This window comes from Hippopotamus amphibius, chromosome 2 (genome assembly GCF_030028045.1).
Source record: "Hippopotamus amphibius kiboko isolate mHipAmp2 chromosome 2, mHipAmp2.hap2, whole genome shotgun sequence".
Classification (NCBI taxonomy): Eukaryota; Metazoa; Chordata; class Mammalia; order Artiodactyla; family Hippopotamidae; genus Hippopotamus; species Hippopotamus amphibius.
Genome location: NC_080187.1, coordinates 95,701,767 through 95,724,629, shown reverse-complemented (window position 1 = coordinate 95,724,629; position 22,863 = coordinate 95,701,767). Strand labels below are relative to the sequence as shown.

General features: G+C 38.2%; 1 protein-coding gene across 10 annotated transcripts in view; it reads left to right on the top strand.

Moving 5' to 3' along the window:
- The window catches only part of KDM4C (lysine demethylase 4C), a 414,703-nt gene that overhangs the window by 3,512 nt on the left and 388,328 nt on the right, over positions 1-22,863 (top strand). Inside the window, exon 2 of one of the 10 annotated variants that reach the window (XM_057720399.1) lies at positions 891-987. The exons of the other annotated variants lie outside the window; for them this stretch is intronic. The gene's annotated coding sequence lies outside the window, so the exon portion shown is untranslated. The remainder of the gene's footprint in view (positions 1-890; positions 988-22,863) is intronic. 10 annotated transcript variants of the gene reach the window in all.

The window sequence follows — 22,863 nt, the reverse complement described above, 5'->3', positions numbered from 1 at the left end:
ACCAATCTAGAAGGCTTTATGAAGCCTAAAATATAAATTTAAAAATATTGGATTCTTTTTTTCTCCCTGCAGCTTCACCCCCCTCTCCCCTCCCCAAAGATTCCTCTGTCCCCCTACCCTTTATACCCTTTGGGAGAACATGCTGATCATCCAAGTCCACATTTGCAAGGCCTAATCCTTTTCCCACCTAAGCAATTGGGACAATCCCGTTGAGGAGTCTGTCTACCTTGCTTCTCTTTCAATAGCCTCGTATCATTCTTTCCCTGAGGATCAAGTCCTCTCAACCCTCTCAGCAAGGCTTTGGTCAGCCGGTCTCCTCCCTCTCCCCAGTTCCCTGACTGGTTAGGGCTTGGTACCCAGCTCATATTCTTCTTCTCTCTACCTAGACTGCTACCCCAGCAGCCTGCGCTTCTTTGTCTGGTTAATTCCATCACATCTTTTAGATAGCTCAGCTCAGTTGTCACTTTAAGTTAGTCTTTCCTCAGTCTTATATCCTTACCATAGCAGTGTTCTGTAATCTCATTTATAGACTTAAGTCTAGGTGTGTATCACTCTTTACTTTCCATCTCCTTATATGCACAGAAAAAGCTCCACGAGAAATATTGAAGGTGGTTACTTCTGGGAAATGGGAGTATAGTTAATTTGTCTCCTTCGTATATATGTGCATCTTTGGGTTTTTCTCCTGTGTATCGGTATGACCTTTGTGAACAGGAGAAAAAACCAATAAAAATCCATGTTTGTTAGAAAATCTGGAAAGAGGAGACTTTAGAGGGAAAATAAAAACAGTAATTGCCATTTTAACTTTTTTTGTTTTGTTTTGATAACTTAGATGAGATTTTACTATAGCTTTTCAACATCAAGCTTTTATTACATTTGATTCTCATATCTAGGGACTTCTGGGGATCGGTGAAGTTGCCTGGGGATGATCTTCCCTAGAAAAGTGAAATTAAGCTGATTCTTAGGGAACAGAACCTAGCATCTATTCGGGTATGAGAACTAAGTTTGTGCTAAGTAACTTATTTCCCTTCTTTTCCCTGAGAAATGTCATTGTTTGTACATTTGTATGTTTCATAGTACAGTTTTTCCTTGCAGAATTGCTTGTTATTTGTGCCATTTGTCTTATGTTTGCTGGGTGGTTTATTTTGCCTCATAGTTGGTACATGTCCTCAGTAGATAACACCTACTGTGTGCTATGCACTGTGTTAAATATGGAGCATATTGTGAACACAATAGACAAGTGATTCCTTACTGTTTCATGAAGGAGGATTATTTTGAATGTGATTGTTTAGTTACACTGTTGCTCTATGTTTTCAGATACACAGCGGCTTCAGCTACTGTGATATTTATGAATCACTGTTCCATAGAGACCTAAAATTTTTTTTAATTTAATTTTTATTTTATATTGAGTATAGTTGATTTACAATGTTGTATTACTTTCAGGTGTACAGCGAAGTGATTCAGTTATACATATATCTTTTTTTTTCAGATTTTTTCCCATATAGTTTATTATAGAGTACTGAGTAGAGTTCTCTGTGCTGTAGAGTAGGTCCTTGTTAATTATCTATTTGATATATAATAGTGTGTGTATGTTAATCCCAATCTCTTAATTTATCTCCCCCCCCCCCCCCGGCCCCAGTTTTCCCCTTTGGTAATCATAAATTTGTTTTTGTAAGCCTGTGAATCTATTTCTGTGAGACTTTAAAATTTATTCTAGATTTCTTTGGGTTTGTATTATACATTACTGTGGGTAAATATTTAAGGAGCAGAATAATGTATTATCAGAACCCTTTTGGTGATCACTTCCTTTTTATGTATTTCCATCCAGTTTTAGTTACTAATTTGGCATCTCTACTTGTTAACTATAACAGGCCAAACTGTGATCTTTCCTCTCAGCTCTGCTCCTCTTGAGTTTTTCATGCATCTCACTGCATTGCATTTTTAACTGGGGAAACCTGAGAGTTATCCCAGACATCTCATGGCTCTTCAGCCATCGCATTTGTACCATCATCAAACCTTGTCACTTCTGCTTCCTAAATATGAATCAGATGAGTCTTCTAGTCTCTACCTGGTACCATTTCTGTATCCACTCCAGCCCCCTTGATATCTCTTCCCTATTCAGTAATCTTTCAAAATGCAAATTGGATCATTCTAAGGGCCCTCTGGATGTTTAAAGTTCTTGCATTGTCTCTTTCTATCCCAAGCTCCCCTCTAAGCCTTATTTATCACTAGATGGTTCTGCCTTTCTGCTCACTGGCTTTTTATTTCCCCAAACTGTACAGACCCTTACTGAAAGTGCCATTTTCTGCCAGGTAGATTTTCCTTCCCACTCTCTTCCTTTCCAAGTACATCTTTCTGGTCTTTTCTTGAACGCAGTTTCTCAGACAATCCTGACCTGTCACCCCTTCCTTTTCCCCAATTTAAATCAGCTTTCTTAATGATAACCGATCTTAATTTACTAAACTTTTCCTTCCATAACATTTAGCAGTATTTTTTTAAATTAATTAATTTATTGGCTGCGTTGGGTTTTCATTGCTGCACATGGGCTTTGTCTAGTTGCAGCGAGCAGTGGCTACTCTTCATTGTGGTGTGTGGGCTCCTCATTGCAGTGGCTTCTCTTGTTGCAGAGCATGGGCTCTAGGCTTGTGGACTTTAGTCGTTGCGGTACACAGGCTCAGTAGTTGTGGCTCACGGGCTCTAGAGCGCAGCCTCAGTAGTTGTGGTGCACAGGCTTAGTTGCTCCTCAGCATGTGGGATTTTCCTGGAGCAGGGATTGAACCCGTGTCCCCTGCATTGGCAGGCAGATTCTTAACCACCTCATCACCTACAAAGTCCCCATTTAGCAGTTTCTAATCTGATATTTATGTGATTATTTGATAGTTTGTTTCTAACCTGTAAGAATTCTGCAAGGGCAGGGACCAAATATTTTTATTCACTTACAACCCACCAGCCCGCTATTTTCTCATCAGCACTGTAGTATGGGTGCTCACTAAACCTTTGTTATACAAATTAATGGCACTTACATGTATGAAAAAATTAAGGTAATTAAAATCAGGTACATGGTAGGAAATACATTTTACCCATCCTGATGTCCCCCCTCCCCCCCACACGTATAAAACTGAAACAAAAATTTCACAAACCAATACTTTGCCACCTGTTCTGTACTCTGTTTTCTGTTGTTCTGTGTCACATCTTATAAAAATATTGATATAAGCTACTAAATCAGGTAGGACTGCAGACTGCAGTTTGATTAGCAGAGGTCTCAGGCAATCCATTAGCCCCTCTCCCACTTTAGAAACAATTATTATTTTCTCAGTCTTGTCTGATGGGAAGTGTAAGTATAGCTTTAAATACCACCTCCCAAACCCCTACACACATTTAAAGAATTTGCTATTGCTGAAAGCTGATTAGCTTTTCTTAGACGCTCTGGCCGGACCTCAAAGGAGGATTGTTTACGGTCAGCTTGAGAAAAATTTAAACCTGACTCGCTTAGGTCTTCTCTTCCAGGTGTCTCTGGGCCACTAATAGCCAGCACTCTTCCACTCTGCTTCCCTGAGCTCATTGCAGGTGTGTTTTAAGGCTGGCTGCTCATCAGTTTTGTTTTCTCAATTTGTTACAAACCAAACATAATTCCAGAAATGAAAACAAGGGGATCAAGGCAAACCAGTAAGTATTTGTGAATGTATGAATTAAGGAGGCTGGCCAGGTACAGGCATTATGTTCAGCATATCACTAGAGCTGGTCCCTAGAGCTGTGGTTCTCATTTGCTCACTTACCAAACTCCTGTGAGGAAAAGGCTTCCTGCTATTTAGCCCCACCATGAAATACTGATCTAATATATTTTGCTAACTAAATATTATGAATAACCTAAGTGTCTAGTACAGGAGGTATTTTAACTGAACTCTGTGCTGTGCTATTCCTAACTTGGAAGAATATTTAAAAATATTAGGTAATTCCAACCCTTCTTTGTTTAATGAAAAAAAAAAAAAAAAGCAGTATACAACATTGTATACATCGGATGATCCCAGTTGTGTTTAAATATGTTTATAAATGTGTATATGTCTAGAGAAAAATAACACTGGAATGCTAACCTTGTGGTGGGATCACTGGTAATTTTGATTTTCCTTCATTAAAAAATTTTTTTTGAGAGTGAACATTATTATACTTATAGTAAGAAAGGCTCAGTTGAAAAAACAAATTTCCTGTACATTAACATGTATAGGAAAAAACATGTTCCTATACATGTATAGGAAAAACAACACCTTTATTAAAATGGTGGTTAGAGGCCAGGTTTCTAGTGACTGTGCTTTGGGAACCCCTGTCCAGGTAGGACTTACATTCCACCTTTGTGATACGTAATCTTGCACTGCACAGAGATTTAGGGTGTGCATATTTTTCCTTTTCTAAGTTATCAGAGTTTACTAAGCCTTGTTTTTTGTCTTTTATTTTGCTGAAATCTCTCCCTGTGTGCTCAAGCCTGTTGATAATGAATGTTCACTTATGATTGCCCATAGCTTGATAATTTAGAAAGTCCTCATAGCCCTTATTAAACCCTGTAGTCTGGCATGGGTTGAAAGGATAAAGAGGGCTTTGGATGAATTAGGGCGTATACAGATGATGTCTCTCTGTTAAATTTGGAAAATGTCTAGTTTTAGTGGGACTTAAAAACCAAATTGAAGGACATATAGTAATAGTTTAAATGTGTAATCATCAGTAAAATTGCCCAAAGCTATATTTAAAATTATTTAGACTTTTAACACTCAAGCCTTAGTAGGTTAAATTAAATATTTGAAAATATATTTGATAGCTGTACAAAATAGATATTCTGAATATTGATTTATTATTTACTAAAGAAGGAATGGGAAAAGTTTGAATTTAGAAATGCCAAAGTAAGGACAAATAGGATCTTTTAGAGTGTGTGTGTGTGTATGTATGTGTGAGAGTGACAGCACTTTTTGAGGAGTTCATATTCTTGTTCTCATTTTCAGCATTGCAGGTTCAGAAATCCAAAGTTTTCCCAGTGATCCAGAGTATGTCAGGCATTGCAGGACTAAGGTCCTCAGTGTCATTCCCTAATCAAACTCACAAGAAGAACCAGAACTCAGACCCAGAGCATACGTGTTTGTTCTTCAGGGCTCTTTCTAGAAAGTCTGGTCCCTGGGAAAGTACACATTATTTGGTCACAGGCAGGTCCCGCAGATGGAGATGGGTAGCATTGAGGAGTAATCTGAACGGGGGTATTTTTCACCTGCTGGGCTTCTCTTGACCCTTAGAAGTACTCACTTCTGTTCATCAGAACATTCTTCCTGCAGGTATATTTTTCCTGTTGAAGGAGCTTAAAGAAGACAAATTCCTTCACTTTGGCTCTCTCTTTATCTCCATCTTTTAACTCTTTTTTTCCACTAGACATTTGTTTAAATTCTAGTCCTAGGGCATCCTTTTGTTTCTCTGATCGAAAATCAGTCTTGTTGCTTTGGTTCTGTTTTGGGAGTCCAAGTACTCAGCAGGGTCACAGGCATCCCTTTGAGTGGGAGACTTATGGTACTGATGAGGCAGTTTTTTTTTTTTTGCTGGTCGTTTATCTTATCCATTTTGTTTTTATTTAATTTTCAAAAGGAACCCTTGCTTAAAATTTGGAGACTTTACTGAGAACTCTAAGTCTACAGCATTCAGGCAGCTTTCATTAGCAGGAAGAATCTGGCCCTGAGATAGGGAAATTCATTTTTCATTCCTTTTTGATAATTTTATTTATTTGTTTTTGTTTATTTTTAAAAATGTATTATTTATGTACATATATGTTAAAGAAATATTTATTATTTTAAGTAGTCAATGCACGGTATACAAGGTATAAAATTGAAAAGCTATAAATGGGTAAAAAGTACATATTCTCACTTTTTGGCCATCAGATGGGCAGTTTCCTCTAATTGGTCAACCATTGTTAAAACTGTTTCTTTTAGGAATTTCCAGACGTAGTCTGTATATTCTCTATAAGATATTCTATACAAGCATATATGTGTATATGCATATGTATACATTTTTTTTACACAAATGGTAATACCTATACATACTGTTTTGAATTTTTTTTCTCATTTAACTTTGAAACTTGGTTGTGACCTTCCCCTCCCCCCTCAGTTTTATTAAGATGTAATTGAAGGGAAAGGATCCTCTCCTTGAGGCTCCAGAAGGAACGCACCTCTGCTGATGCCTTGGTTTCAGCCAAATAAGAATGATTCTGGACTTCTGACCTCCATACATTTTGTATCCACAGAATAAATCTGTGTTGCTTAAAGCCAAAAAAAAAAAAAAGATGTAATTGGCATACAGCACTGTAGAAGTTTAAGGTGTACAATAGAAGGATTTGGCTTACATACATTATGTATGAAATGATTACAACAGTAGGTTTAGTGAACGTCTGTCATTTCATATAGATACAACATTAAATAGGTAGAAAAAAAAACTTTCCCTGTGATGAGACCCTTAGGATTTACTCCCTTATCAACTTTCATATATAATATACAGCAATGTTAATTATCTTTATCATGTTGTATGTTATATCCCTAGTATTATGACTGAAAACTTGTACTTTTTGGCTACCTTAGTCTAATTTCCCCTTTCCCCACCTCCTTGGGTGAGATTTTTAAAATGTAAATATATAGAGAGCTTTTTTTTCCTTTTTTGGCCGCACTACATGGCATGCAGGATCTTAGTTCCCTGTTGAACCCATGCTCCCTGCAGTGGAAGCACAGATTCTCTCTCTTCCCTTTTTTTTTTTTCAGATCTTTATTGACGTATAATTGTTTTACCCTGTACAACAAAGTGAATCAGCTGTATTTATACATATATCCCCATATCCCCTCCCCCTTGCACCCCCCCCCCCACCCCCATCCTACCCCTCTAGGTCATCATGAGTCATTGAGCGGATCTCCTTGTGTTGCGCAGTTGCTTCCCACTAGCTATTTGTTTTACACTTGGTAGTGTCTAAATGTCAATGCTGCTCTCTCACTTCGTCCCAGCTTCCCCTTCGCCGTGGCACCCCCCTCCCCCCACCAGCCCTGTGTCCTCAGGTTCTCTGTATCTGCATCTTTATTCTTGCCCTGCCACTGGGTTCATCAGTACCATTTTTTTAGATTCCATATATATGAGTTAGCATACGGTATTTGTTTTTCTCTTTCTGGCTTACTTCGCTCTGTATGACAGACTCTGGGTCCGTCCACCTCACTACAAATAACTCAATCTCATTCCTTTTTTTGGCTAGTATTCCATTGTATATATGTGAAGCACAGATTCTTAACCACTGGATGGCAAAGGAAGTCCGTAGAGCTTCTTTTTTTTAAATGGTTGCACAGTATTGCATTGTATGTGTGTATGATAATTTACTTAAGCAGTGTAGTATTGAAAGTTATGCCTATTACAGCAGTCTGCCTATTTATGTACCATTACCTCAGTGTTTTAATTGTATCTTTATGATATATTTTTAGAACTTGCCAGGTTATTCTTATTTTTTCTCATTATATGTAACTTTAGAATAAGTATGTCAAGTTCTAAAAAACCTATTTATAGTTTTGTTGGAAATAAACTTAATAGAGAAACGTAGAGAAATATCTTTAAGATATTGAGTTTTCCTGCCCCCAAATACGGTATGCTTTTCCATTTAAGTCTTCTGTTAAGTCCTTATAGAGGATATTTTAAAGATATCTTTACACAGATCTTGAACATTTCTTAAATTTATTCCTTTGTATTTTAAAGTAATTTTCTCTTTTAACTTTGAGACAATCTCAAACTTTTGGAAAAGTTGCATTAATAGTACAAAAGAACTTTTATTTCCTTGAAAAATTTGCCTTTAGGCCCCCCTCGCTCCTCAATGCTTGGGTGTGTATTTCCTACAAAGATAGTTTCCTACATAACCACAGTATATACATTAAAATCAAGAAGTTAAATAACATTGATAGGTTACTGTCATCTAATCTTTAGACCTTTTACATTTCACCATTTGTTATAGCAATCTTTTTTGTAGCACAAGTATCCAGTCCAAAGTGAAGTGTTGCATTTTCTTGTTTTCAAGTTTGTTAGCATCACTCAGTCTCAAATTTTCCTCAGTCTGTCTTTGATTTTCATTATATTGACATCTTTGAAGATTACAAGCCAGTTATTTTAGAGACTCCCTTAATTTTTGTTTGGTGTTTCCTCATGATTATATTCTTGAGGCATCTTTGGCAGGAATATCACAGAGTTGATGCTGTATTCTTTTAATTATATCTTATTAGGTGGCACACAACTTCATTTTGTTCTGTTACTGGTAATGTTCGATTTGATTGCTTGATTAAGAGAGTGTCTTCTATGTTTCTCTGCTCCAAAGTTATTCTTTTGGTTTCAAAAAACTACATTTCTCGTTCCTTATCAAGCTTTCAATTTATTCGTTTATTTTTTATCAATTTGGATTTATGTTTTCCTATTCTATTCAGGGAGTTATAATTCAATAATATTATTTATATTGATGCTTAAATTGTCATAGGTTTGGCCCATGGGAACCCTTCCACATGAATTCTCTGTCCTTCTGACATGTTCCCATCATTCTCTGAGTACTCCCTTTCTTTCAGGCACAGTGAAAGATTCAGGCTCATCTTGAACGTTCCCTACCTCAGATATTTAGAATCCAAGATCTAGGTGCTTATTGATATTGGGGTGTTGCTCCCATGCCCTTTCAGTGAACAGAGCTAGAGAATATGTGTATGTTCAGATATACTTATCCATATACACACACACTCAATACACATATACAAAGAATTATGTATCACGTGTACTAATACTGAACAATTCTTATATTCCTGCAATAACCTTTTGGTCATGGTTTATTATTTTTATGTGCTTTTGGATTTTGCTTGCTCATTTTTAAAAGAATTCTCATCAGTATTCTTAAATAAAATTGTTTTGCAGTTTTCTTGGGCCAATTGTTAAGTTTTATTACCCACTTTAACCTTACTTCTTAAGGATTTTAAAGCTTGTTATTTATTTTTTTTCCTGTGCTCAGAAGCAGCTTAAGTAACATTGGGTTATATTTCTTAAAAATTGAGCATAATTCTGTGAAACCATCTGGGTTTGGTGCTGCAGATTTATTCTTAATTTATTGGGCTTTAGTTGTTTGTTTTTGTGGTAGCAGGAAAGTTGAACAAAGAGGTCAGTTATATTTAGGGTTTGGGTCTGGGGGATATTAAATGTGCAATCACTGTACTATTTGCTATTGCATTTTAGGATAGGGATTTCCATTTCTGAGCCTTAGTCTCATAATTTCACAGAAAACTTTTTAAGAATGAAACTGAAGTATTGTATGTAAAAAGCAGAGTAAAGAACCAGACAAACACAAGGAGTTTTTTTTCATTTTCTTTTAGAGGTTCATTTTAATAAGATAGTGGTATTTAAAGAGTTGCCAGTCAGCATAGTTCTCAGTATCACACTATTGAAGGAGTTTGTGTAGAGGGACTGTGCCTCCTTCCAAAAGACCAGGCAAATGGAGACATTTGTCTTGCTGTTAACAACAAAGAAAAATTATGAGTCAAACAAACCAAATGTGGCCCACGTAGAGTTCATTTTTGGGAACATTAATGAAGGTTTGGCTGTATGTTTATTAAACCATATTTTATAATCAGTAAGAAGCATTGGGTAACAGATTATGATTTTTCCTTTGTGCTTGTATCATGATTGCATTTGTGTTTATTATAAATATTTGTGATCTTGAGGAAAATTAAACTCATCTAGTAGACATTGAAAATATTTTTAGATTCGTTCTCATGTCAAGGAAGCCCTGTCTTGGTATCAAGATTAAGAGTAAATGGTCAACAAACACGTGGGCAAGGTACTGTGTCAAACCTTGCCTGTAGGATGAAGGTCTAGCAAATCCTTCACCCTCAAGCTTGATCTTTTGGATGGATAGTTACCCAAAAATGTGCAGACTGCCGTAATTCTTTAGTGTTTCTTGCATTCATTAACAAGTGAAGCAACCAAGGACCGTCTGATGTTTTCCAAACTTGTTTTTCCTCTAATATAGTTGATACTGCATATGGCTTATGCGATTGTGAATCGTTAGGAATATAATTTCTAAGTTTGTATATGAAATTGCACTTACATATATGCTCTCAAAATAGTTCAAAATTTGGCTGTCGTTTTACTACTTGAAACTAAGAACCTAAGAGTAATTTACATGGCCTCCGGTGAGTTCTTCTCATAGCTCTAAATAGTTTCGGTAATCTCAGATGTAACAGTTGCGCGGGCTTCACTGTAGAGGTAGTGGCAACGAGTGTTTCCCTGGGTCCCGCAGGCTCCGGGATCCCGCTGGCGTGTGGGCGGCGCCGCGCGGAAGTCGGCGAGGGGCTGGCTGAGCATCCCGCCCGCAGAGGGCGCCGCCGGCCGGTCGTAGCCCAGCAGCCGCTGCAGGTGCTGTGCGTCCAGGGCCGCTCTCGCCCTTCCCCTGAAGCGGCTCCTCCTCCCAAAGTTCCCCGAGGGAGACAGCCCAAGCCCAGCAGCCTTTTAGTCAGAACTCACAGTTACGGGAAACACAAGTTTTAGAAACTGTTGAAATCTCTTTCTCTGACTGTCGTGTGAGTCCCTGTCATACTGCTGCATAATAGTAGAAAGTGCATCGTTTCTAAATCTTCTTAGTCATAGGAGAACAATCCTTTTTTTCTATTCAAGTAGAAATATTAGTTGGCATTGATTGCATAATTTGCGAGGTCTGTCCTGACCCAGATTTTAATTTTCCTGAAAATTGGAATTAACAGAGTTAAGGTTTTTTTTTCTTAATTCACATTTATTGAAAATTGCTCAAAGTTTCTCTTTTTAGCCCTTTTCATGACAGTCACAGATCTCTCATGATTAAGTTTCCATGTTTTAAAAATGATTTTTACTCTCATAACTTTTAAAGCATGTTTGTTCCATGTTTAAATGTTTTATTGATATGTAGATCAGAGATTACTTTTGGCTTCAAATTAAAAATAGTAGCCTTGAAAGAAGAGTCCAACAGTAAAGAAAACATTGATCATTTTAAATTAGTATTTTCTAAATTCTTAAAAATTTTTTTTAATGCCACGATGATGCTTTCTCTGTCGTGTGATCACTATCTATCAGGTACTTTTCCATGGAAAGAATTTAATTTTTTACTTTTTCCAAAAGAGAATTTCGTACTATGTCTGCATTTATATTTACTGATTTTTTTTCTTTTGTCTTCTCTGTACCTTTGACAAATTGAATCGTAAGATCTGTCATGACACTTTCCTGCCTTGCAGTGTAAGAAATCACTTGCTTTTATGAAACACTGTAAACTACTTCCTAGATAAAGAGATTTCTTGTTTTGAAAGACTGCTGTTTGTAAACTTTCTTTCCCCTTGCCATTATGATACATTTATGTCAAGATTTCTTACCAGATGAAAGGGTATTTGGAGGCATAGTTCTCATAGCTAGAAAAGATTTTTATTCTAGTGTGCAAATGATTTCCTTCCTTCCTTCCTTCCTTCCTTCCTTCCTTCCCTCCCTTCTGTTTATTTAGATTGCGTTAGTTGTGGCACACAGGATCTTTACTTGTGACATGTGGGCTCATAGTTGTGGCATGTGAACTAGCTGCGGCCTGCATGTGAGATCTAGTTCCCTGACCAGGGATCAAACCCAGGCCCCCTGCATTGGGAGCATGGAGTCTTACCCACTGCACCACCAGGTTAGTCCCTCTAGTGTGCAGATGATTTTCTACATAAATTGCCTTTGATGCTAAAATTATTGTTGATGTTATAGTTGATTTTAAATTCTTCCACCAAAGGAGCCACACTTGATTTGTTCATTTAATCTATACACTTGTAGGTATTTATAGTTGTGTTATTGTTTGTGTAACAGAGTAAGTCTAAGGGGAGGAGACCTAAGCAAATTATTTCCTTTTTAAAGGCTTGAATACAAATACAGTCCTAGACTTTTTCAATGAAAATAGTGCCATAGAATATAATTAGAAAAACAGTTTCAAAGCCTATGTTGGGGTGTTCATTGGGCTGGCAGGTCTGTCTTGCTTTGGTACATTTAATATAAAAAAATATGGAGTTGGCAAAAAACTAAAAATGGAACTACCATATGACCCAGCAATCCCAATACTGGGCATATACCCAGAGAAAACCATAATCCAGAAAGAAACATGGACCATAATGTTCACTGCAGCACTATTTACAACAGCCAGGACATGGAAGCAACCTAAATGCCCATCAACAGATGAACGGATAAAGAAGATGTGGCACACATATGAAATGGAATATTACTCAGCCATAAAAAGGAATGAAATTGAGCTATATGTAATGAGGTGGATAGACCTAGAGTCTGTCATACAGAGCAAAGTAAGCCGGAAAGAGAAAAACAAATACTGTATGCTAACTCATATATACGGAATCTAAAAATAAATAGTACTGATGAGCCCAGTGACAGGGCAAGAATAAGGGTGCAGATGCAGAGAATGGACTGGAGGACACAGGGTTGGGGGGGCAGGGGGGCAAAGAGGAAGCTGGGGCGAAGTGAGAGAGTAGCATAGACATATTTACACTACCAACTGTAAAATAGATAGCTAGTAGGAAGTTGCTGTATAATAAAGGGAGATCAACTCGATGATGGGCGATGCCTTAGAGGGCCAGGACAGGGAGGGTGGGAGGGAGTCGCAGGAGGGTGGGGGTATGGGATATATGTATAAATACATCTGATTCACTTTGGTGTACCTCAAAAGCTGGCACAAGAGTGTAAAGCAATTATATTCCAATAAAGAGCTTAAAAAAATATATGGAGTTGGGACTTCCTAGGTGGTGCAGTGGTTAAGAATCTGCCTGCCAATGCAGGGGACATGGGTTCGATCCCTGCCCCAGGAAGATCCCACATGCTGTGGAGCAACTAAGTCTGTGTACCACAACTATTGAGCCTGTGCTTTAGAGCCCATGAGCCACAACTGTTGAGTCTGTGTGCCGCAACTACCGAAGCCCAAGCGCCTAGAGCTGGTGCTCCAAAACAAGAGAAACCACGATAATGCGGAGCCCATGCACCACAATGAAGAGTAGCCCCCACTTGCCGCAACTAGAGAAAGCCCATGCATAGCACCGAAGACCCAAAGCAGCCAATAAATAAATAAAATAAATTTAAATAAATAAATAAAAAGTCAGGGGATAGGGGGCTTCCTAGGTGGCGCAGTGGTTAAGAATCCACCTGCCAATGCAGGGGACATGGGTTCGAGCCCTGCTCCAGGAAGATCCCACATGCTGTGGAGCAATTAAGCCCATGCGCCACAACTATTGGGCCTATGCTTTAGAGCCTGTGAGCCACAACTATTGAGCCCATGTGCTGCAACTACTGAAGCCCAAGCGCCTAGAGCCCATGCTCCACAACAAGAGAAACCACGGCGATGAGGAGCCCGTGCACCACAACGAAGAGTAGCCCCCACTCACCGCAACTAAAAGAAGGGCTGTGCACAGCAAAAAGGACCCAACACAGCCAATAAAATAAAATAAATAAATAAATTTATTAAAAAAAAAAAAAGTCTGGGGATAGGGTACTGGACTTAAGAAATAAAAAATTAAAAAGAAAAGAAATTGCCAAAAATAAAAGCTTGGGGTAATTATTTACTTGTGGATTTTTTTATACTAAAGAATAGTTTCAGCATAGAAGTAAAAAAAATTTCTTGGCATTAAAGTATATTTAAAATTTCCACGTATTTTCAGAAATTCATCAGTTATATATATTTTAAACATTTTATTTTAAAATATTTATTTTGGCTGTGCTGGGTCTTAGTTGCAGCACACGGGCTCTTCTTTGTGGCACAGAGCTCTTTTAGTTGCGGCACTTGGGATCTTTAGTTGTGGCATGCATGCAGGATCTAGTTCCCCGACCAGGGATCTAACCTGGGCCCCCTGCATTGGGAGCGTGGAATCTTACCCACGGGACTGCCAGGGAAGTCCCTCATCACTTATATTGATTGTTTCATTGTTTAAAAAAGGTTTTATATAATGCTTGAGGCATGCAAAAGACGTCGTGTACAGTACTGTGAATTCACCCAGATATAAAACTTTGTGATTCTCTTCTGTCACAGCTACCTTCCTTTGGCAACCTTGTCGTGATTTTCTTTTATTGATTTTTGTTTTTGCCTTTGTTTTTTTTGGCTGAACCACGCGGCTTATGGGATTTTAGTTCCCTGACCAGGGATCGGCCCTCAGCAGTGAGAGCTTGGAGTCCTAACCACTGGACTGCCAGGGAATTCCCAGCCTTGTCCTGATTTTTATGTTAACTATTCCTTTGCTTTAAAAAAAAAAAAAAGGATTTATTTTGTATGCATTTATCCTTAAAAGACAAATTAAACTTTATGTTTTAGATTTGTAAATGGACATGTACTTTGATTAGTCCAAGACTTAACTTTCTGAGGTTCCATCCTTATTGTTGGGAGCAGCTTTGGTTTGTTAACTTTCATTGCTGTGTAATATTCCATTGGGTGAATATACTTTATTTTATTTCTTGATTCTCCTATAGATTGACATTGGAGTTGCTTTCTAAATGTCGGTGGAGCAGGGTTTTTGAACTTCTGCACTATTGACATTTAAGGCTGGATAATTCTTTTGTTGTAGGTGCCTTTCCTATGCATTGTAGGGCTGTAAAACAGCATCCCTGGCCTCTCCCTCGCCAGATGCCACTAGCACTCCTTCAGTTGTGACAGACAGTGACTCTAGACAATGCCAGCCTTCCATACAGGACAGAAATCCCTTCCCTCACCTTCTGTTGAGAACCATTGTTGCCTTTGACCCATGAACAGTTTAAAGTTATCTTAAAGGTTTCACACAATGGGGATTTAAAATTTATCTTTTAATTTATAATTTTAAAATTCCTCTGTTTTAGTAAATATATATCCCATATAAATACAAGCTCTTTATTATTGGGTTCCTCAATAATTTTTTAAAAGTATAAAGGAGTCCTGAGGTCAAAAAGTTTGAGAACACTGCTCTGGGCTTCCAATTCCTCACTTATAGAATAGTGTTAATAACAATACTTATCTTGTATGGCTGGGCTTTTGGGAGGATAAAGTGAATTAATTTTCCTGTATTAGCACTGTTATTATGTGCTCTCTATCCCCTGTAGAAGGATAGCTCACCTTTTTTTGATCCCATTTACCTAAGACCCACTTCAGACTCACCTCTTCTTTATGCCTTCCTGCACAGTGGCCATCTGTGGTCTTGTCTTTTCCCCAGGGACTCCTGTAGCATTTATGTTTGTACCTTGAATTTGACTCTGAAGTACATATTGCATGTATATGTCAGTTTTGCTAGTATTCCTCATTCTTCTGGATTTTTGCTTTCTGACAAAGGAGAAGGAATTTCTGGTCAGTTGTGCAATGTTTATTACTGTTGTTTTCCTTGTGATTTTGGTTGAGTTAGGCAGTTATCCTGAGAGGAACTCTTTTTACTTTTGGCTTCTGCATCTAGAGCCAGATGGAAGCACATTTCAAGTACCTGAGCTGCCTTTTCCACCTATTTGCCTGTGTAGTTCTCCATAGCGAAATTTGAAAATATCTTTTCAAAGCTCTGTGACCTTGAATGAGTTTGGTAAATAACCTCTTGCTGTTAAGTTCTTGAATGTTAGCTGCCTCTGCTGTTAGTAATGCAGAGTCTTCTGCTTGGTCATATATTTGGGGATTGATGGGAGGATTCTTAGGATGACTTTGTGGTCTGTCTCCATTAACTTTTCTATAGTGGTATGGCTCTTTCAATAGTCAATGATTGTGTTTTGCATTTTGGGGATTGCTCTCTTATCTTTACCTATCTCAGATTAAGTTTTTTCTTTCCTCCTTATTGCCTCCAGGTCCTTGAAGTTAAATAATTTTAGCAGGCAAATTCTTTGATTAATTTTATTTAGCTGTAGAAAGAGAGGGTTGTCATTTGAACGAATGAATGAATGATTTAGGAGGGATAGTTAGAAAGGTCTGAAAATCTGTGTGCTTTAGAGGAAAATAATGGGATTATTTATCTTAAACGTCAAGCTGAAGAACTGAAAATTAGAGTGGTTTGCCAGTTTAATTTCAGATCCCAACTGAATGGCTTCCAATTGAAAGCCATTTTTACTAAGAAAATGGTTTGTTAAGAATGTTACCTTTGGAAGTTTCATCCATCTAGGTGGAGGTTTAGGGGTCTTGTAGAGTTAAAAGCTTGGAAACCAGGAAGGTAAATCAACTTCAACTTGAGTAAGTTACTTGATTTTTTATTAATGTAAATAAGCAATTCCTTCCCTCCACCCTCTCCTTTCCCCTCTCTCACATATAACATTGGGCTCATGAAGGATCTCAAAGATCAGTTTATTATTGATTCCCAGATTTGAAAAAATAAGGTAGACTGACATAGGCTTGTCAGCTTTCAGTTTTCTAAAATAAAAATTATAAAAGAAAACTTGCTGTAACTTACTGTTCAAAAAAGCATCAACAAAGCAGAAAGAGAATAAAAATGTAACTTTATGAAACATCAGAACACTTTCATTCCTGTTTTTTAGTCAACTGACAGAACCACTGCCTGCTAATGTTTAGGAACACTGAACTTGTTTAATTTCCTAAGTTTAAAAGTTACCAAGAGTCGACATTAACAGAGATGAAGTGTTTATACCTCTGGGTATGGATGGAACCACAGCTCAGCCAACTTCTGTGGCTATGATCTAGTCCAGTGGTCCTTAACTGTTTTTGGGGTTATGTGTGATATATTTTTGAGAGTGATGGGAGCGATATAGATCCTCATCTTGGAAAAAAAAATTGGACAAGAACAGCGTTAGGACCAAAAAGAATGCTGAACTATAGATGAGACCATGAAAAACTTATACAAATACATTCGAATGGACAGTTTTCCAGGAAAAATATAAATGCTGAAATAGATTCAAGTTGTAGAAATATACCATTTAAGAGTTTTTATTCTGTAGTTATATGTCTTATCACAAAGACAATACTAGGTTCAGATGGTTTTGCAAGCTAGTTCTACAAAGTATTCAAATAATACCTGATTTTGACCCTCACAAACTCAGAACTTCCCTCTTTCAGGAATACTTACCAACTCTTTTTTTCAGGCTCACAAGTGTTAATACCAGCACCAGACAAGAACAATATGAATAAGAAAAATTACTAGCCTCACTTATGAAGAAAGGATATGAAACCTTAAATATAATATTAACACAAATAATTCCGCAGTGTGCAATTCTGACATCATCAGATTGGGTGCAATCCAGAAATATGGATTGGTTCAACTGTAAAATCATATTTACTCTCATTAGTAAAGGAGAAAACCCATCATAATAAATATAGAAAAAGCATTTGATAAAATTATTTTAAAAGCAAACCAGCCCCCCCCCCCAAATAAAACAAAAGACCTAGAGAAAGGGATAAAACAGAACTTTTCTAACCCATTAAAGGGTACTTATACATAGTAAACATTATTCTGAAGAGTAAAGATTAGATGCATTCCCTTTATAATAAGACATTTCATGTCACTCCTCTTTAGCACTAGGATGTCCTAGCCAGGTCAGTAAGATGAGAAAGAGAAATAAAATGTATAAGTATTGTGAAGGAACCAACAAAAAAATTACTATTTTCAGATAATTTTCACATGATCTATATGGAATCATTAAATAATCTATAGACACATTTTTGCAAACGAGATTATTAGCAAGGTAGCTGATATGAGATCATTTAAAAGTTAATGACATTTTTATACCAGCAACAAAGGAAAAAATACACCAAAATAAGAAATGTTGTACATAAAACAATTGAATGTTTTATTTAAATGTCTAAGTGTTTAAATGTAAAATGAAGTGACTGTGTTCTTCAAAAATGACAGTCATTGAAGACAAAGATAGATTCTGGGAATATTCCAGTTTTAAGACAGCTGCATGCCATACCTAATCCTGGACTGAATTCCCTACTGGAGGGAAAAAAAATGGTATAAGGGATATTATTTGGTCACTTGACAAAATTGGAACACAGAAATTAGATATAAGTATTGTATCTGTGTTAAACTTATTGAAGTTGAAATCTCTTGTGTCTGTAAGAGAAGACCTCTATTCTTAGGAAACACACTAGTTTTTAGGGTAAAGGGCCACGATGTATGCAACTTAATCTCAAATGGCTCAGGAAAAAAATATATATGTGTGAATATGTGGAGAGAAAGAGAACACAAATTGATAAAGCAAATAGGGTAAAATAGTAATTTGATGAATCTGGGTTAAGTGTAACAGGGCTTTTTTTCTTTTAAATTTTTCTATTCCTGCAATTTTTCTGTAAATTTGAAATTATTTCTAAAGCAGAAGTTAAAGAAATACTATTTACAATAGCATTCAAATATAAGAATAAACCCACAGAGCTCTGTTTTTCTTTAACTCCAGTTAAGTTTCCTTACTGATTTGACTTTCTCCTAAATCAGGGGTGGAGGGCTTGGCACTGTGGAACAGACAAGGCAAATAGCTCTGTTTTGCCATAAGGAAAGACTCTGACACATTTTGACATTGCATTATTTTTATGCCTATATCATAAAGGCACAGAGTGGTTTTTTCCAGAAGTTATTGAGTAGTTTTTATTTTAGTTAAAGATGTAAATCAGAAAGAAAGATGCATCTATTATTTCTATTTAAAACATAAATATACATTCTTTTGCTTATGTTTTGTTGTAGGGTAAAGCCTTTTCTTTGAGTAAAGGTTAGAGTCCTGCATTTCCTCTTTTGCATAAACAATACGCTCCCAATACAGCATGTACCACTTTCAGTTTCAGTTTTTTTTTTTTTAAAGCGAGTTGAGACATTTGAAATAATATGAGCCCCAGAATCCTTCTAGATTTTACAAATCCCCTTACCCCCTAACCTTTTACTGTTGCAGTCTCCATACTTCATTTGGCATGCCTTTTGTGTTTTTAATCATCTTATCTTTACTGGATCTTTCCAAAATAATTAACTTGTTTTGTAGAAACCATAACATTTTTTTGTATTCACACTTCGTCTACTTGAATAATATTTAATCACATCATGTAATGGCACAGTTTGTGTAAGCTGGATTGGAAATGAGCACTGTTGATTGCTAAGCATGCATTTCAGCTGATACTTAGACACAATAGGTATAGCCTGCTAGCCTCACCTATGTTGTGGGCAGCAGTGGTGGTTTTCACAGACGTTGTGTTAGTATTTGGTGAATTGGTTAAGCAAAAGGCTATTGAGAGCTTCTACTATGTTAGACCAGTAACAGTAAGTAGCTGTAGTGGCTGGCTATTTTGTTAAATGGCTCAGTAATTTTACTCAATACTACAAAATGAATTTTGAGTAATTTGGGTTAATTAAGATACACAAGGAACTGATTATCAGAAAGGATTACTGGCAAAAGGCAGAGAGGTATGAGTAAAACCTTCATTTGATTTATGTCTGGTATTTGTATACCAGGTTTCTTTCCTACTCACCATTATTAGTTTGTATTTGATACTTTTATCAGTCATGATTCGATTACAGACAATGGACACATCCCTAGTTAAGCAGAAAAGAGATTTGATATTGGAGTTGTTGAAGGTTGGAGAACAGGTTCTTGGCTGGGACCCCAGGGACCTGTCTCCTGGGATGTCTCCCAAAACACCATTGCTGGTGGGGCCACCTTGGGAACTGCCATTTCTGCCACATATAGGAAACTGAAGAAGCAGGGTACAGGATGATAGCATCTTGACTGAGATCTGGGGGGCAGGAAGTTGCTGCTGCACCTGTTTGTTCCATAGGCTCACTATCTAAGTTGTGGTCCAGCAGTCAGGGGTCATGCCAGAACTGGTAAAGATTCAGACTGCCTGTGCTCGATCTGTTCCAGCAAGAAGACTACCTCGTGGGTTTCCACCTCTTTCCCCACTCTGCCTGGTTCTGAGTTCAAGTGTCTTCATATAGGAAGAATTTAAATCGTGTCTGGAGTACCTTTTGCAATGTAGATTTCAAGTCTCCAGACCCTGCAGTTTCTTGACGATGCAGACTCTTCAGGCATTTACCTTCTGACTTACATTTTGCCTAGGTGACTCAGGCTTGGCTTCTTGCCTTTCTTTTTTTCCCTCTGAAATCAATCAATCAATCTCTCTCTCTCACTTTCTCTTTCTCACCTCCCCCGCCCCCCCCTTTCTCTCTGCTGATCTCCTCCTTTCTGTTATTCTCTGTTAATGCCAAAGGAAGACAATGGCTGCCACAGCCCCTCCTCTGTTCCCCAGTTCTGAGTTCCCAGGGGAGTGACAGAGCTAGCTCAGCTCAGTTGTAGCCTGCAAGATTGGCTGCTTGGCCCACTGCTGTAGGTGGGAGAAATTCTTGAGGGGAAGGGAGGAGGATGGCTTCCATGGGCTGGGTGGTAGGTAGGGGCTTTTTCTGAATGATCTAATTAAAAGAGGGACAGTCAGTTCTCATTATTTGTGGTAGTTCTGTTCTATAAAGTCACTATGAATACTGAATTAGTGAAATCAGAACCACTGCTCCCAGGGGAAATATGGATTAGATTCCTATGAGTCTGTGATCACAACACTTGTCAGCGCTTGTCACAACTCTTGTCAAGGTGATGTGTTGACCTTGTGTTATATGTTTCTGTCTAAAGACACCTTATTTTATATGTAATTATTAATTTGTTAGCAGTGAACTCATGCCAGCAGTGTAACTGATGTCTGAATGAAGCTGTGTAACATGTATTTTCACCATAAGGCACATCATAGCTTTCTTGCACTTAGGAACTTGTGCTTGGGGGCTCGTTTAAGCAGCTAAATCACCAAAAAGAAGCACAAAAAAGGGAAAAAAAAAAAACCACTGGCAATAAATAGACTGCAAAAAGGATTCTTGTTTATAGCATGAGGGCGAAAACAAGAAGGCAAAGCATTGCCTTGTTTGATCTCAGCTGAGGGAACATGCATGTCAGGTGATTCACATATATCACCGAACTGTGCATGTCTGTGAATGACCATACAAGTGCTGCAGACATTGATTTTGGGGTTTTAAATGTTAGCAGATAGGCGAATTTGCAAATTCAGAATCCAGAAAGAATGAAGATTGACTGTGGATATGGAGTGAGAGTGAGGAGAGCATTAAAAAAATGACACCAATTACCAGTTGGTGGGGAGTGTTGTCAAGAAAGGCTTCATAATGCAGTCTATACTTGAGATCAACTTTGAAGGACAGGTTTTGCCAGATAGCCAACTGAGGAAAGGACAAGGAAATAGCATAGTAGTAATGAATGTGATGATAGCATCTTGGATAAGGCTCAAGTCACATACTCAGTTCTTACTATGGGACCTTAGGCAAGCATTTTAATTTCCATCATTAGTGAATTAGATATATTCATGGTCACTCTCAATGGAGTTACTTTGGGGTTTAAGTAGGAAAGTGCACATTAATGCACTTTGCAGATGTCTAGCTCACAGGAAGTATTCAGCAATGTCATACACATGACACATGTCTGTATACTATACAGCAAAGGAGGGAAATAACCTGGCATCCATGAGAACTTTGGTTAGAATGAAGCAAAGGTTTCAGGTAGGCTAAAGGGCTCTTTGAGGCTGGGGGAGAAGACAGGAGCCTGGATCATGGGGGTAGTTTTCATGCTGAAATGGTTCTGAGCTATGAAAAGCTTTAAAATTGGGATAGCATGATCAGTTTTGTGCTCAGAAAGTTTGTTCTGTATTTTTTATAGTGTGTAGGAGACAATTCAGGGGTAAATCAAAAGGTGGGTAAATCAGCAAAGACTCTTGGGGTTAGTTTAGGAAAGCTTGACTTAGGATAGTAACATTGGGAATGGAGATTAGAGAATGGATATGGAAGATGTTAAGGAAGTCGAGTAGATGACAGCTGGCATCCACATAGAAGTGAAGAGTGGGGGAGGGCTCAGGATGGCTCCTGGGATTCTGATGTGGTCCTTACAGTGGAGGGCAGGGCTTACGTAGGAGATGCTCTTCCTTCTTCCTTCCTTCTCCACTCTTTACCCTGATAAAGGTTGGCTCCCACTGTTCTTGTACTACTTTTAAATTTTTTTTGGCTGCGTTGGGTCTTCATTGCTACCCAGTCTTTCTCTCTGGTTGTGGTGAGCAGGGGCTGGCTACTCTTTGTTGCAGTGAGCGGGCTTCATAGTGTGATGGCTTCTCTTGTTGTGGAGCATGGGCTCTAGGCCCCTGGGCTTCAGTAGTTGTGGCTTGCAGGCTCTAGAGCACAGGCTCAGTAGTTGTGGCGCACGGGCTTAGTTACTCCGCGGCATGTGGAATCTTCCTGGACCAGGGATCAAACCCGTGTCCCCTGCATTGGCAGGCGAATTCTTAACTACTGCATGACCAGGTAAGTCCTGTCCTTGTACAGCTAAAGGCTCTTATGGTGTCCCGTGCTTCCCTTTATTGTAGCAGTGGCCCGTGGCATCATAACCACCTGTGTGCTTATTCCCGGTTACACATACGCTCCTTGAGGATTAACGCTGGTCAGGGTTGGTCACAAAAAGACAAGCAAGACTATGGATAGATTGAATGAACTAGGATGGAGACTCAGGGATAGAGAAGCCGATTTTGGAGGAAAGATTCCTTTTTATCCCTGTTAAGTTTTAGGTTCAATTTTGTCTCTGTTGAGTGTAAGAATAATCTCTGAATGGCCATGCCAAGTAGGCACTTAGATTTACTGGACTTGGATTCAGGGGAGAGAGGTTCTTGCTCTGTATTTCTGGGGCATTGGCAAGGACAGTTGAGGCCAGTGTGGATGAACATCAGACACAGACACTGTGTCTGGTGTAGTGGGAAGACAAGCACAGAAAGAGCCTTGCAGTCTATTAATAGTGAGGGGTTTGGCTGAAGAGGAGTGTGGAAAGGAGTTCCAGAAAGTGGAGTCA